This window comes from Adiantum capillus-veneris, chromosome 8 (genome assembly GCF_014529385.1).
Source record: "Adiantum capillus-veneris isolate H3 chromosome 8, ASM1452938v2, whole genome shotgun sequence".
NCBI classification, from domain to species: Eukaryota; Viridiplantae; Streptophyta; class Polypodiopsida; order Polypodiales; family Pteridaceae; genus Adiantum; species Adiantum capillus-veneris.
In genome coordinates, this window is record NC_140938.1 from 23,997,433 (window position 1) to 24,012,495 (window position 15,063).

At 41.5% G+C, this 15,063-nt stretch overlaps 1 pseudogene; it reads right to left on the bottom strand.

Moving 5' to 3' along the window:
- Nucleotides 1–1,150: 1,150 nt before the first annotated feature.
- Nucleotides 1,151–1,982, bottom strand: LOC147451809 (uncharacterized; annotated as a pseudogene).
- Between the last annotated feature and the right edge of the window lie 13,081 nt (nt 1,983–15,063).

Here is a 15,063-nt window from a genome sequence, read left to right on the forward strand (position 1 = left end):
TGAAATGATGAAAATTTGGGCTGTAAATAGCCAATCTGCAATCCAATGTGATTTGTGCTCCTGTTCGTCCGACTAGAAGCTCAATTTGCAACGCAATTACTTGCACTAGCCCGTATTTTATTTGCACAATGCCTTCTAGTCCCTGATGTTCTTTGATTGAACTGTGGGAACACTGTCCAAAACTGGGCTAGAACAATGATGTTCTTGGCCGTAAAGATCTCGGCCCCAATTCACAATTTCGGCACATGAGCAATGCCCTAACAACCAAATTTTAGTAGAAATTTAGTTTTGAATTGAGTTTCATGTGAAGTATCCTAGCTAGTCAGCTCTCGATGCAACCTCAATTTCTCCATTTTTACGGTTTTATTTTCATTCGTTTTCGACAAATCTTTGAACTTGTTCCCCGCCCACGGCTCGCGTTGGATAGTTTTGCACTTTTTTATTTTACGGGCTTTTTTGGCGTTTCTGCTCGGCCTCTCTTGCAATGTGTGACTCTCTCAATGTTGTTTTTTTTTTCCTCTTTTGACTTTTTCTACACCTCCCCTCCTCTTTATTATTATTATTATCATTTATTTATTTTTTTGGTAGAATTTTTAAGTTTTTTAAAATATTTTCTAATTTTTCTTAGAGTTTTCTAATCTCTTTGGATTTTTTGAGAGTTTTTATTACTTTTATGAAATTTTTTGAAGGTTTTATGATTTGTTTTTGTGATTTATGTGATCAAATTTTTATTTTTTATGAATTTCTTGCAAAGTTTTCATTTTTTAATGAATTTTGGTTTTTTTTGTGATTTTTTGTGATTTTTTCCTATGCCTTTATGATTTTTTATTTTTTTTGTGATTGACTTTTGAAAAATAAACATTAAAGTAAATATTCTTAACTATACTAACTCTATTATTAACTAACTTACCTACGATGGCGGCAGCAGTCAACGCTAATTGCGGGCGTGCAGGGGCAGAGGAACGACGGCAAGTAGCAAAGGGAGGGTGGGACGCATGCGCAGAGAGAGAGAGAGAGAGAGAGAGAGAGAGAGAGAGAGAGAGAGAGAGAGAGAGAGAGAGAGAGAGAGAGAGAGAGAGAGAGAGAGAGAGAGAGAGAGAGAGAGAGAGAGAGAGAGATTGGATTATCGTCCACGGAGGTCATATATGACCTATGGGACCAAAAACACGACATTACAACGATTCATTCTCAGTGTGGGTTGATACATATCAATTAAGGACTGAGGGTCTATCAAGAGGGTAGAGTAGGAAAAAAGAGAAAACAAAAACCTAAGGGTCGGTTGGGGGGAGAGCTGGTTTGGGATTTTGAAATTCCTAGATGATCGCTTTGCCACCTCGATAGATTGCCCATTTTCCTTGCTTACGCGCTTCATGCACCCTTTTAAGCTCGCTCGCTTTACTCTTGAGTTGATTCATGGTCAGTTCTTCTGCAATCCAAATCTTGGTTTCTTTGAGAAGGCGGGATTGATGTAGAAGCTTCACCCGCTCCTCTTTGTTCTTGAAAGTAAGGACACAATGCTCAGGACACACATGGCAATGTATATCATTGATCCAAGTGACATTCTCTGGCTTGACGTTGACTGGCTCAATAATGTTGTTGAGTTTGATGATCGCCTCTTCAAGGGTGTCCTCAACAGTGCACCACTGCAAGGGGAGCCCACCGATGCGTACCTTGAGGGCATTATCTTCTTGAAATTTTTTTTCGGAGATTTCCTTTGTTACACACGTCTTCACTTGGGCGATGGTTGTTGAGTGAGCTTGGCTAACCTTAGCCTCAACCTCCTTTACCTTGTCGGTGGTGAGGTAAACCGTAGAGTTGAATTGTTCTTCTAATTTGCGGAGGCAAGATTTGAGTTCAAAGTTTTCTTCCAAGACTCGATCAAGAGTTGCTTGCAACTGCGTGATGCGATCAAGTTTGCTAGGGGTTGCCAGCACTATTGCAAAACTTGGTCTTGTTTTGGCCGGGGTCTTTGGGGTAGTCATCCCTGTGCTTGAGGAGGTAGAAAGGAACCAGCCACTAATTTGCAAATTCCAAAGGAAAAACCTTTGAGATTGCTCAAGACTTCAACCTTTGAAGGACACACACACACACAAACCTCTTGATCCGGTGATGAGGAGAAAGGCATCTCTGTAGCTTCGCTTGCCATCTGGAACTGCAGTGTTCATCAAGTATGGTGGAATGCAGGTTTCATGGAGAGCTTGGCAAGACTATGGAAATAGCTTGGTGGGGTTCAATGGAGAGCTTGGGGTAGAATTTGCTTGGCCTTGGCAGTAGAGGACCTGTCTTTCGTCACGGTGCCATGGTTGAATGGAGAGCTTGGGGTAGAATTAGCTTCGCCTTGGCAGCAAATGACCTGTCTTTCTTCACGCTGCCCTGCTACAGTTGCGCAACCCTGTCGAGAGCCTGTTTCGTAACCTACAAAACTCGCTGTTTTGAGGGGGGACTAAGCTAAGGCTTAACGCCTCCCCCAAGGCAACCCTCCGCCCAGGGGGGGCTGAGGGAAAACGATGTTAGGCTTTGCTCTGCGCTAGGATTGAGAGAAAGAGAGAGAGAGAGAGAGAGAGAGAGAGAGAGAGAGAGAGAGAGAGAGAGAGAGAGTCAATGTGGGCACTTGGCAATGGTAACAAGGAGAAAAGACGAGGTGGGTTTATGTGGAGCGACCCTGGCGGGCTCCAGAGCAATAAATGAGAAGGAGAAGGGGAGAGAGAGAGAGAGAGAGAGAGAGAGAGAGAGAGAGAGAGAGAGAGAGAGAGAGAGAGAGAGAGAGAGAGAGAGAGAGAGAGAGAGAGAGAGATGGCGGCGTGCTCTCTGTCAGTAGCAAAGAGAGGCGAGAAGAGTGTTGTGCCCTTTGAGGAGAGAGAATAGGGTGTCATGTGTGTTAAATGTGGGAAATATGACAAAGAGAGAGAGAGAGATTTGCTGTGTGTGTGTGGGGTCAACTCCACGAGGAGGGAAAAAGAAAGAGATTTTTTATTTACCTTCGGTGAAGAAAGAGGAAGTTAGAGAGAGAGAGAGAGGGCAAACTTATGAAAAAGCATAGAGAGAGAGTAACTTCGGCAGAAAGAGAAAGGGAGAGTGGGGTGGGGATGAGAAAGAAAGTGAAAGGGAGGTGAGTAAGTATCTTGAGCGCAAGGAGGGGGATTTTTTTTTAACTTTTTAAATCTATAATAGGTCTATGAGTGAGTTCTCACCGAAACAAGCCCTTGAAGTCGATTTTCCGTCCAAAGCCAAAATTTCACCGTCCGCCGCTTGTCGCATACATCGACGCCTTACCGAATTGCACACCCGAAGCTTGTAAAATTTTTTCAGTGCTCACGTCGAAGAAATTTGTTTTCACTTTTGAATTTTCAAATGCCCGAAAATGCAAAAATTAGGCCGAAAATTATCCGAAAACTCTAAAAATACCCAAAATTTTCAAAAATATCAAAATCATCTACAATCACAATCAAACACTTTCAACATGCATTGGCACACCAAAATTAACAGTTTTTGCCGAAAACACCAATTACGACAAAATCAACAAGTTGGCCCTCAAAATAGCAAAACGCTCAAAACTCGACAAATGAGGGCACAAATGCGCTCAAAATGATGCCGTAAATACGCATACAAAACAGCTCATCAAGATTGTAAGATACCAAATTTTTACAGAATTAATAAAAAATTAATGCAAAAATTAGTAAAAAATTTACCAAAAATTTGTTAAAATATTCTCCACACATAGGGGATTATTGCAACCAAATCAAATCACAATAATCACAACAATTCAATTGCCAATTAATTTCACCACTAAAATCCAAAACTAGACAATTAAAACGACAAATTAGGTCAAAAATTACCGCATTTCAAATGTGTATATCCCTGTTTTGAGCTTAAAAATGTAGCAATTAACCATTACACACTTCAATTTTGCAATCAAACATGAAATTCATCATGCACATTAAGCACAGTTTAGGCACACACACTAGTAATTGAAAGTTTTTACCAATTTTTAGGTGCACACACACAAGGGTTAATCATGTCAAAATTGCAATTTGAATTCACAAATGTCTAATTGGGCATGACCACAACAGATCAATTATCAGATTTGCAAAATCATTATGCACACATTGATTTTTTAGTGCACACACAAGAAAATCACACACTCAATTAGAATACAGATGCACTTGATTTTAGTGCACACCATTGCAATTAACCATCCAAGCATGCAATTAGGCAAATTAACAATGCACATTAGCAATGAAACAATCAATTTTCACATTTGATTCTAGGAAAATTTTGGAATTACGATGGCATGCAAACGTGCAAAATCAAAAGTTCCAAATCATCAATTTGACAATGGCTAAGCATACCATACTATTCTTGAATCCAATAGCACCATCCAATTTCCAATTACACAATGTGTAGCCGATTTTATTGATGCTTCAAAGCCTTGATCTTGCATTCCAAAATCAACAAATTGATAAGCGATTAGCACAAATCAGCAATGTTAGAATGCAATCCAAGTCTGTAACTAGGCAAATATCAAAGCATAAGCACAAAATGTTAGTGCAATTAGTAGAAAATTAATGTGTAAGTTAGCAAAAATTAGTGAAATTATCAAGGGATTAGTGTGAAATTAGGGTGTATAGGCACACAATTAGCAAGATATGGTATCAAATTAGGGGAAATTGAACTCATTGCTTCATGCACACACATCCAAAATCCACAAAACCATAAATACACAAGGAAAATTAGTGAGGAAATTAGTGAGGAAACCATTCGATTATGCCACAATTACACTATTGTAGGCCATCGTTCCTCGACAGCGGCGCCAAATGTTGGGGGTACCATCGTAGCATAGCTCCAATGGCCAACAATAATTGTCAATCTGGAATGAGCTACCTGGCTAGGGTATGGAAACACTCACACGATTAGTGAGCTAATCATGGCAACACGAACGATAACTCTATGAAGTGGGCTTCTCCGCCTATGGAGGAGCTAAGCCACGATGTCTGGTAATCTCCACAACCACTTCTCTTCACCTTTGTAACATTTAATGGCCTAATAACTTGTGTGAAGCGGAAATGAGCATGAACATAGTGGGCATTTCATTAGAATAGATTCCTAATGAGAATTACAAGAGTGCTTGGGTGGAGAGAGCAACAAAAAGCATAACACCTAGTTAGATAGCATCGACAATACTTTCAAAAGAGAGAGAAATTAAGCTAATGACAACAGTTGAGGACCGGATTTGCATGGAGCCGGTCCCCCCTCCAAAAGGCTTTGTATTATGGTTTCTCCCATCAAGAGAGACATTGTACAATACAATTCTTTGTGTTCCTTCAAGACTAGCTAGTGCAATGAAGATGAAAGCTTCATGCACTAAGCAAAACACTTAGCAAATGGTACCTATGAATTATCCCCGTTCTCAGACCCAAGACCTCACACACCTTCGAAGATGGTGAGAGCTAGCAGGGTATGAGAGTAGATTGAGAGGGAGAAGGAGTATCTTATGAGAAAGATGTACATCTCCTCACATAATCACTCATATTAGCATAGCTTAGCTTAGTAATTAGCTTGGTAGAGGAGATGAGCATTCATTGAATCTTGGCTCTTGGTTGGATTTTCATCCACATGCCAAGAGAGTGTTGATGTAGGCTTTTATCTCACAAGCTTGGAGTAGGTGATGAGCTCTCCATTAAAGTTTGGGAAGAGATAGTCTTCTTTGCTTCACACATGAGATTGTGTGAGTGTGTGTGTGTTTATGCCTTGCAAAAATCATCCCCCTCTCTCTCTCTTGGGCGAGCCCTCTTGCTATTTGCTCTTGCTGAGCCCTCATTGGCTCTCCCCAAGTGAAGCCAATGACCATTAGGCAGCATAAGTGATAGCCTTCTGACATGTGTCCCCCTTTCCCCTTTTGTGAGAGCTTTAGGTAATTAAATAATTAAACTAAACTCTCATTGGACCCCTTTGCCTCCTGGCCAATAGGAATCAGGCAAGCCATTGGGCTCCTGAATGCTCATTGGACCCCTTGGGAGACTGCCCAATAGTCTTCTAGGAGACTTAATTCTCATTGGTTTCTTTCATTAAATGTTTTTTAATTAATTAAACTAGATTTACTCTAGCTTAATTCTCATTGGTCCATTTCAAGGGTCATCCAATAGAAACTGGGCACACCTTGTGGGCATCTAGCCTAGGGAGCTGACATGTGTCCCTCATTCCCTTTGTGTAAAGGGAGCCTGTGTGTGTGTGTGTGTGTGTGTGTGTGTGTGTGTGTGTGTGTGTGTGTGTGTGTGTGTGTGTGTGTGTGTGTGTGTGTGTGTGTGTGTGTGTGACTTTCTCTCTCATCCCCTACCTTCAGGGCTCGCCCCCTCCCATGTAGGGATATGCAAAGACTTTTTTTACACACACAAAGCATCCAATTTCCCCTAGGTTTGACCTTTGGACACAACGTTTGAATTTTGGAACCTTAGCATTTTGGAAGTCTTAATGGGCTGAACCTTAGGGTCTTTTTAGCCCATTGTTGCACATGGCTCTTTTGCAGATGGCCCCCCCTTTGGATCCCTATTTTCCCTCCTTTGGATCCCTATTGTGGTCGGTCTGCTAGCTTAACCAATATTCTAGCTTTCCTCCCCTGGCACTTCCCCACATTAAATGATCAGTTTAATATGAGAAAATCATTTAGGAGAATTAGATATTGATTATTATGACATTACCTCTCTCTTGAAATCATAGTCGTCCTCGAGTATGGTGTAGAGAAGATAAATCATATTCATGAGTCCTTTTCTTAGCGGGTAGAGGATCCCTATGTTACCCTACGACATCATTCCACAATGGATGACTAGTCCATTTGGTGCTTGAGAGCCTGAGGCTGCCGCAAGCATGTCTGCACATTAGTCCTATCAGTCTTCCATAGTAGAGTGACAAGTTCTACTTGGTGTTTGGGAGACGTCGTCTCTCCAAACTTGATCTAAGCATGCATACTACTTCATTTTTGTGCACAATAAAGAAAAAGAGAGTCTTATAAGACAAAAACTTTGTTCATTTTTAACATTTTGTACATTTGCTTACTCTTGGGAAGCATTGTAAGCATTGACAAGGTTTAGGTTATCCTTTAATTGTATGCCTTGCATCCATCTAGCATCTTCAAAAGGATAATTCTTAAACTTAATAAGATATCGTCGGATAGTCTTACCACCTCTTAGTACCTTGTCTTCATGTCGGAGAATGGACTCGAGCTGCAGCACCTCCTCTTGGTCCTCAATCTCCGGTGGGTCTTCAATAGTTGGTTCTTGAGGTGGCTCTCCTTTGTAAGGCTTTAATAGGCTCACATGGAAAGCATTGTGTATGAGCCAATGATTGGGAAACTTGAGTTGATAGGCCATCTCATTGATTGGCCTAAGAATCTGAAAGGGACCATAATACCTTTTTGCTAGTTTAGCATAGTACTTTTGGTGGCCCGTAGGATTCTTGCCCGTCGTGTGCCTTAATCGAGCCTTGGGAAACTTTAACAAGACCCAATCGTTTTCTTTAAAGGTTTGGGCTCTTCTGTGCTTGTCAGCAGCAGCCTTTTGCCTTTGCTGTGAGATAGAGATAGCATCCTTAATCTTTTGGAAAGATTCTGGTAGGTCTCGGCTATACTCATCTGTAGCGAAGATCTTCCCATGTACCTTAAGTAGCAAGGGACTTTTTGATCTTCCCTCAATTACCTCGAAAGGTGCTTTTCCCGTGGAAGTATGTACAGTATTATTGTAAGCATACTCCACTAAGGGTAAGTACGTCTCCCATTGGGATCTTTGATCTACTTCCGTTACATAGGCTTTTAGTAGATCGAGAATGGTTAGGTTAGCTATTTCACTTTGGCCATCCGTTTGTGGATGATAGGCCAAAGATAAGTTTAGCCTTGTCCCTAAATTCTCAAAGAGACCCTTCCAGAAATTACTGGTCATTCTAGGATCTCTATTCGACACTATGGACATTGGCAAGCCATGGTACTTGAAGATTTGTGAAATGAAGAGGGTTGCCATTTGATGGGCTTTAATAGTCTTTTTGACAGGTATAAAATGAGCTTGTTTACTGAACCTGTTTACTATCGTCCATATTCCCGTATTCCCATGGATAGACTTAGGCAATCCAAAGATAAAATCCATGGATATGCTCTCCCATGGTGAATTAGGGATTGGCAAGGGTTGAAGCAATCCAAGTTTCTTCCCTCTATCAAATTTTGTCTTTTGGCATACCACACATTTAGAAACATACTCTTGTATGTTCACTTTCATGGTAGGCCAATAGAAATATGTTTCAATTCCCTTTAAGGTAGACTGAATCCCTCTATGCCCCGCATAAGGTGGAGCATGAGATTCATACATTACTTTCTCACGTAGTGAGTTAGTAACGCATAGTCTATTTCCATAGAGAAGATAACCATCTTGTAAGGTAAATGGCTCTTGTTTCTTCCCCAATGCAAGGGCTGAAATCACATCTCTAAAATCGGGATCAATAGCATACTCATCTATCATTGAAGATAGATCATTGTGAGTTGTTATGGAAACCGCATTCACTCTCGGCCGTCTTGAGAGTGCATCAGCTACTTGATTATGCTTGCCAGCAATGTGAGCAATATGCAAATGAAATTGCGAAAGGAAATTTGCCCACCTCATTTGTTTGTCGGAGAGCTTGGTCTACATCATGAAGTACTTAAGACTTTGGTGATCCGTTCGCAGAATGAAAGGAGTCCCCAATAAATAGTGCTTCCATGAGTCTAAGGCATGTAGAACTGCAAGGATTTCCTTTTCATATATGCCTAAAGCTTGCTCAACAGGGTCGAGTCTTCGACTCTCATAGCCTATGGCATGCCCTTCTTGGAGCAAAACAGCTCCAAGGCAATCACCACAAGCATCACATTGGACCTCAAATGGTTTTGAGAGATCCAGTAGTGTAAGCACAGGTTGAGAGATAAGCTTTTCGAAAGCATTGTTCTCCTTAGCAGACCATGTATACCTAACGCTTTTCTTTGTTAGGTCATGTAATGGTCACGCAATTTGTGAGAACTTTTCTATGAAGCATCTATAGTATGCACACATACCTATAAAGCTTCTTAGTTCATGAAGATTCCTTGGTTTAGGCCATCCTTTTATTACCTCTAACTTAGATGGATCCATTTGGATGCCATCTTGAGAGATAATATGACTTAAATACTGAATCTCTTGCAAGAAAAATTCACTTTTCTTTTGATTAACATAAAGTTTATTCTCTCTTAAAACTTGAAATATTACCTGGAGGTGTTGCTTGTGTTCCTCCAATGAATTAGACTAGATGATAATATCATCAAAGAACACTCCAGTGAAGGTTCGATGAGGCCTGAACAGTTTCTCCATCAAGCGGTTGAATGTGGCTGGTGCATTCGTCAATCCAAAAGGCATGACAATGTATTCGTAAAGACCAAATGTGGTACCAAATGCGGTCTTTACAATGTCTTGATCAACTATCCTTATTTGATGATAGACACTTTTTAGGTCAATCCTACTGAAGTAGTTCGATCCTTGTAGCTTATCAAATAGGTCTTCTACCCGTGGAACGGGAAACCTATTCTTGATAGTGATCCTATTTAGTGCTCTATAGTTGACACACATACGATATGTGCCGTCTTTCTTTTGCACTAATAGCACAAGTGAGCAAAATGGAGATGAGCTTGGCCTAACCATACCCTTCTCAACTAACTCATGCACTTGCCGCATAATCTCCTCTTGTTGAGCTTGAGAAACTCTATAAGGAGGTTTGTTAGGCGGTGAACTTCCTGGAAGAAGTTCGATTGCATGGTCATCATTACCTCGTTTAGGAGGTAGCTCACAAGGGATGTCGTCAATAAAAACATCTTGAAATCCCTTGAGAAAATTGGATAACTCTAATTCCTTTTGGTTGCTTTTATTTTCTTTTGCTAAAGCATTAGGTTCATTTTGAGAGTCTTTAACAAAAATCATGTACACGGAAATAGAGCTCTTTATTGACTTGTTGAAAGCTGGTGTATGTACAATGGGGATAGTGTTACCCATTTCCTTAGCATCTATATACATGTCTTTTTCCCTGAACTTAAAGGAGATTCTCCTTTCAGGAAATTTAACATCGGCAGCCAGGCGGTCAAACCATGGTGCCCCTAGGATTACATCCTCATGCTTGAGAGGAGAGATAAAGAAGTCCTCTTTGTCCACATAGCCTTGGACATGAAGCCTCAATTTCCCAATTAAGGGAGTGACTGAAGCTTCTTGCCCCTTGAAGGCACTGTCTGCGGGTAGGACATCTCCCATCTCGTAGGATTGTATGCCTAGCTTGGTGGCTAACTCCATAGATATAAAATTATGAGTAGAACCAGGGTCAAAGAGAATAAAAGCATCATGTTCTCTTACCTTTTCCCAAGCATGGCATAGAGGAGATCCTTTGTGGTGAGTTTGGTGAGTCTCCTCCTCTTGGATTTCAACCAAGGAAGCTCTAGGAGGATCTTGGCGGTTGTTCTTTTGGAAACAAGCGCGGTACGCATGCCCTTGTTCGCCGCACTTGAAACACCGGTTATCCTTACGATAACACTCAAGCTCTTCAGGAGAGATTTTATTCTTACCTTTGTAAACTCCCTTCTCTTTAGCTTTGTTGGAGTTGCCCTTAGGAGACTTTTGGACATTGTCCTTCCCCTTAGGCTCATTGGAACCCTTGTTTTCCGGGGGCTTATTATTTCTTTTAGCCCCCATTTGGAAATTGATTCGAGAGGCCACCATAGTGTGGTGTATTACCGCCGATATGGTACGTGGCCTGTGGTAGTTGACATACTCCGCCATTTCTTCGGTTAAGCCCGCACAAAATTGTTGCTTTTGCTCTCCAAACTCCAACTTTTTGAAGACAGTGGCTTTGAGTTGTAGGTCCCAAAACTTGTCTACATATTTGTGGATGGATTCATTGGGAGAGAGCTTTAAGCTTCGCCATTCGGTGAGTACTTTGTCTTTGGCATCGGTGGCCAAAAACTGCTTCATAATGGAAGCTCTTAAAGCTTTCCATGTTCGTGGAGCTTCACCGTTGGCTCATAGACTAGACCACCATTGTCTGGCGGACTTTTGAAAGTGCATAGCTACATGGCGTAGCTTAGAGGACTCCGTGAAGCCCTCATCTCCAAACGCCACATCGAATTGCTGGATAAAGGCCAAGACTTTTTCCATAGCACCAAAGGTTCCATCATAGGTAAGGAAAGAGATGCTCTTCCCTCCCTCTTTGAATTTCTTCAGCTTGGACGACCTCTTCCATGCGGCATAGGATTTCCTATGGCCTCTTCTTTTTGATGGTTTAAAAGTTGCACCATCACTTTCTTCAGAAGGTGAAGAATTTGCAGAAGGTGGAGAAAAGGGTGACCTCTTTCTCGCCTTTTTCTTGTCTTGATCTTTGTCGTCTTCACCATAGCTTTCATAAGAGGAAGAGGATGAAGAAGATGGAGAAGAGGGTGTCCTCTTTTTCATCGTTTTCTTCTCTTGCTTTTTATCATCCCTCTTTGAATTATGGCGTGGAGAAGAGTATGATGGTCTTATCCGCTTTGGTGGTGATGGAGAGCGTTTAGCCCGCCGTCTTCGTGGAGCCATCTCCGCTGAGGTGGCGGGAGACTCGCTTCTTTCTCGTTCCTTCGGTGGAGGCTCTTGAGTTCTCCTTTGGGAAGGAGATACATCGTCAAGAAGTAAATTCTTGAGCCCTTCGTATGGATTCTCTTCTTCTTCCCGAATCGGAGAGAGACCTCTTTTGGTAGTCTCACAAGGAGGCTTCCTAGGTGTTCTCTCGTCATGGTGATGAGCTTGGAGAATCCCATGAGCACGGAGCTTCCGTTGCACTTCACTTTGGAGAGATGGATTGCACATGGCTTGTTGAAGCCTAGAAACAAGATAGTTAACAAGCATTGAAGCATCATTAGTAGCTTGCTCATGAGCAAAATCAAAGTTATCAACATTAATTTCACTCTCTTTACTATTGTCAGCCATTCTAACAACTTTTAGGTGTAAACTTTTTAGGTGTACTTTGGCACTTCAAGCCCTAGTTGCTACTCCTCTTTACCCCTTTAGAAAAAGCACTCAAGCTACTGTACCTGCAGCTTGAATACCATTAATTGCAAGGAATAGAAGAGAGGGTCTTTCGACACCAAAACAGCACCGGCTCCTGTCAAGCTTCTAATAGCTCAATAGTGGTTAAGCCATAGACAAGCCCCGTAGGACTCCACTATTAAGACCATAGCTCTCGATGGTGATGCCCCGTTAACTGCACAAAGGCAGGCGCACTGCAAGGCTGAAAATTCCCTATTCTACTTACTCACAGGCAATTAATAATACCAACCATTTGTAGCTAGCTTGAGGACCTCCCTTCTTGAGCAAGAAATGAGAAACCTTGAGCTCTGATACCAATGTAACATTTAATGGCCTAATAACTTTTGTGTAGCGGAAATGAGCATGAACATAGTGGGCATTTCATTAGAATGGATTCCTAATGAGAATTACAAGAGTGCTTGGGTGGAGAGAGCAACAAAAAGCATAACACCTAGTTAGATAGCATCGACAATACTTTCAAAAGAGAGAGAAATTAAGCTAATGACAACAGTTGAGGACCGGATTTGCATGGAGCCGGTCCCCCCTCCAAAAGGCTTTGTATTATGGTTTCTCCCATCAAGAGAGACATTGTACAATACAATTCTTTGTGTTCCTTCAAGACTAGCTAGTGCAATGAAGATGAAAGCTTCATGCACTAAGCAAAACACTTAGCAAATGGTACCTATGAATTATCCCCGTTCTCAGACCCAAGACCTCACACACCTTCGAAGATGGTGAGAGCTAGCAGGGTATGAGAGTAGATTGAGAGGGAGAAGGAGTATCTTACGAGAAAGATGTACATCTCCTCACATAATCACTCATATTATCATAGCTTAGCTTAGTAATTAGCTTGGTAGAGGAGATGAGCATGCATTGAAGCTTGGCTCTTGGTTGGATTTTCATCCACATGCCAAGAGAGTGTTGATGTAGACTTCTATCTCACAAGCTTGGAGTAGGTGATGAGCTCTCCATTAAAGTTTGGGAAGAGATAGTCTTCTTTGCTTCACACATGAGATTGTGTGAGTGTGTGTGTGTGTGTGTTTATGCCTTGCAAAAATCAGCCCCCTCTCTCTCTTGGGCGAGCCCTCTTGCTATTTGCTCTTGCTGAGCCCTCATTGGCTCTCCCCAAGTCAAGCCAATGACCATTAAGCAGCATAAGTGATAGCCTTCTGACATGTGTCCCCCTTTCCCCTTTTGTGAGAGCTTTAGGTAATTAAATAATTAAACTAAACTCTCATTGGACCCCTTTGCCTCCTGGCCAATAGGAATCAGGCAAGCCATTGGGCTCCTGAATGCTCATTGGACCCCTTGGGAGACTGCCCAATAGTCTTCTAGGAGACTTAATTCTCATTGGTTTCTTTTATTAAATGTTTTTTAATTAATTAAACTAGATTTACTCTAGCTTAATTTTCATTGGTCCACTTCAAGGGTCATCCAATAGAAACTGGGCACACCTTGTGGGCATCTGGCCTAGGGAGCTGACATGTGTCCCTCATTCCCTTTGTGTAAAGGGAGCCTGTGTGTGTGTGTGTGTGTGTGTGTGTGTGTGTGTGTGTGTGTGTGTGTGTGTGTGTGTGTGTGTGTGTGTGTGTGTGTGTGTGTGTGTGTGTGTGTGTGTGTGTGTGTGTGTGTGTGTGTGTGTGTGACTTTCTCTCTCATCCCCTACCTTCAGGGCTCGCCCCCTCCCATGTAGGGATATGCAAAGACTTTTTTTACACACACAAAGCATCCAATTTCCCCTAGGTTTGACCTTTGGACACAACCTTTGAATTTTGGAACCTTAGCATTTTGGAAGTATTAATGGGCTGAACCTTAGGGTCTTTTTAGCCCATTGTTGCACATGGCTCTTTTGCAGATGGCCCCCCCTTTGGATCCCTATTTTCCCTCCTTGGGATCCCTACTGTGGCCGGTCTGCTAGCTTAACCAATATTCTAGCTTTTTCTCCCCTGGCACTTCCCCACATTAAATGATCAGTTTAATATGAGAAAATCATTTAGGAGAATTAGATATTGATTATTATGACAACCTCAAATCAACCCAATCACACACATTAACGATTACAAGACGCACACAACACTAATCCTATCATGAAACACATTAATCACAAGCGCACACACACTCACATAGATCTATTGAGCATCCGCACTCCAATCAAACTTACATGCACACACAAATATTAGAGGTCATTACACAAGATTAGAGAAATATAAAGAACTAATTAGTTATGATCTAGCTAATCAAGCATCATTAACAATCATAAGAAGTATGAGAGATTCATAGTGAAAGAAAATTAAGCCTTGATTAATGGTAATCAAGTCAGAAGAGCAAAGATAAGCTCAAGGATCCCATAGACACACACCTCATGAGCTCTCACCAAAGAGTCCACTGACTCCACTACAAGACTTGTAATGACCCCGTGTGATGATGTCATCACAAGTCATGTAGTGGAGTCAAAACTAGGCGAATAGGGGGCTTGGTGATTGCCCAATGTCTCCCTTTGCTCGATTCTATCCTTTGTAGATAAACACCAATTGCAGGGGGGTCAGAACCATGCAAATAGAGGGTTTGTTGAATGCCCAACGCTTCCCTTCGCTTGGTTCTGACCTTTGTATTAATGGCATTACAAACGTACATCGTCTCAGTTAACATGAACCTAGCTCGCAAAACCTGCTCAACAAAAACCAAGTTCTTTGCAATATTGAGCACATGCAATACATATGTCAAATAATTCTCTTTTGCCATCTGTCAATGAAAATAGCACATTATGTACATGAATTATTGGATGTGTTATATCATTCTCGATCTCAACATAACTAAGACTATCCCAAGAACATTCATTGTGGCTGATCATGTAATTTGATGCACTTGAATCCACATACCATATAGTATCACCACATTTTCATACATTGATGGACATAGTGTTCACCATATTCTACATAACGAACAATCTCTTTTTGGTTCATCCACATCTTTATTGGTG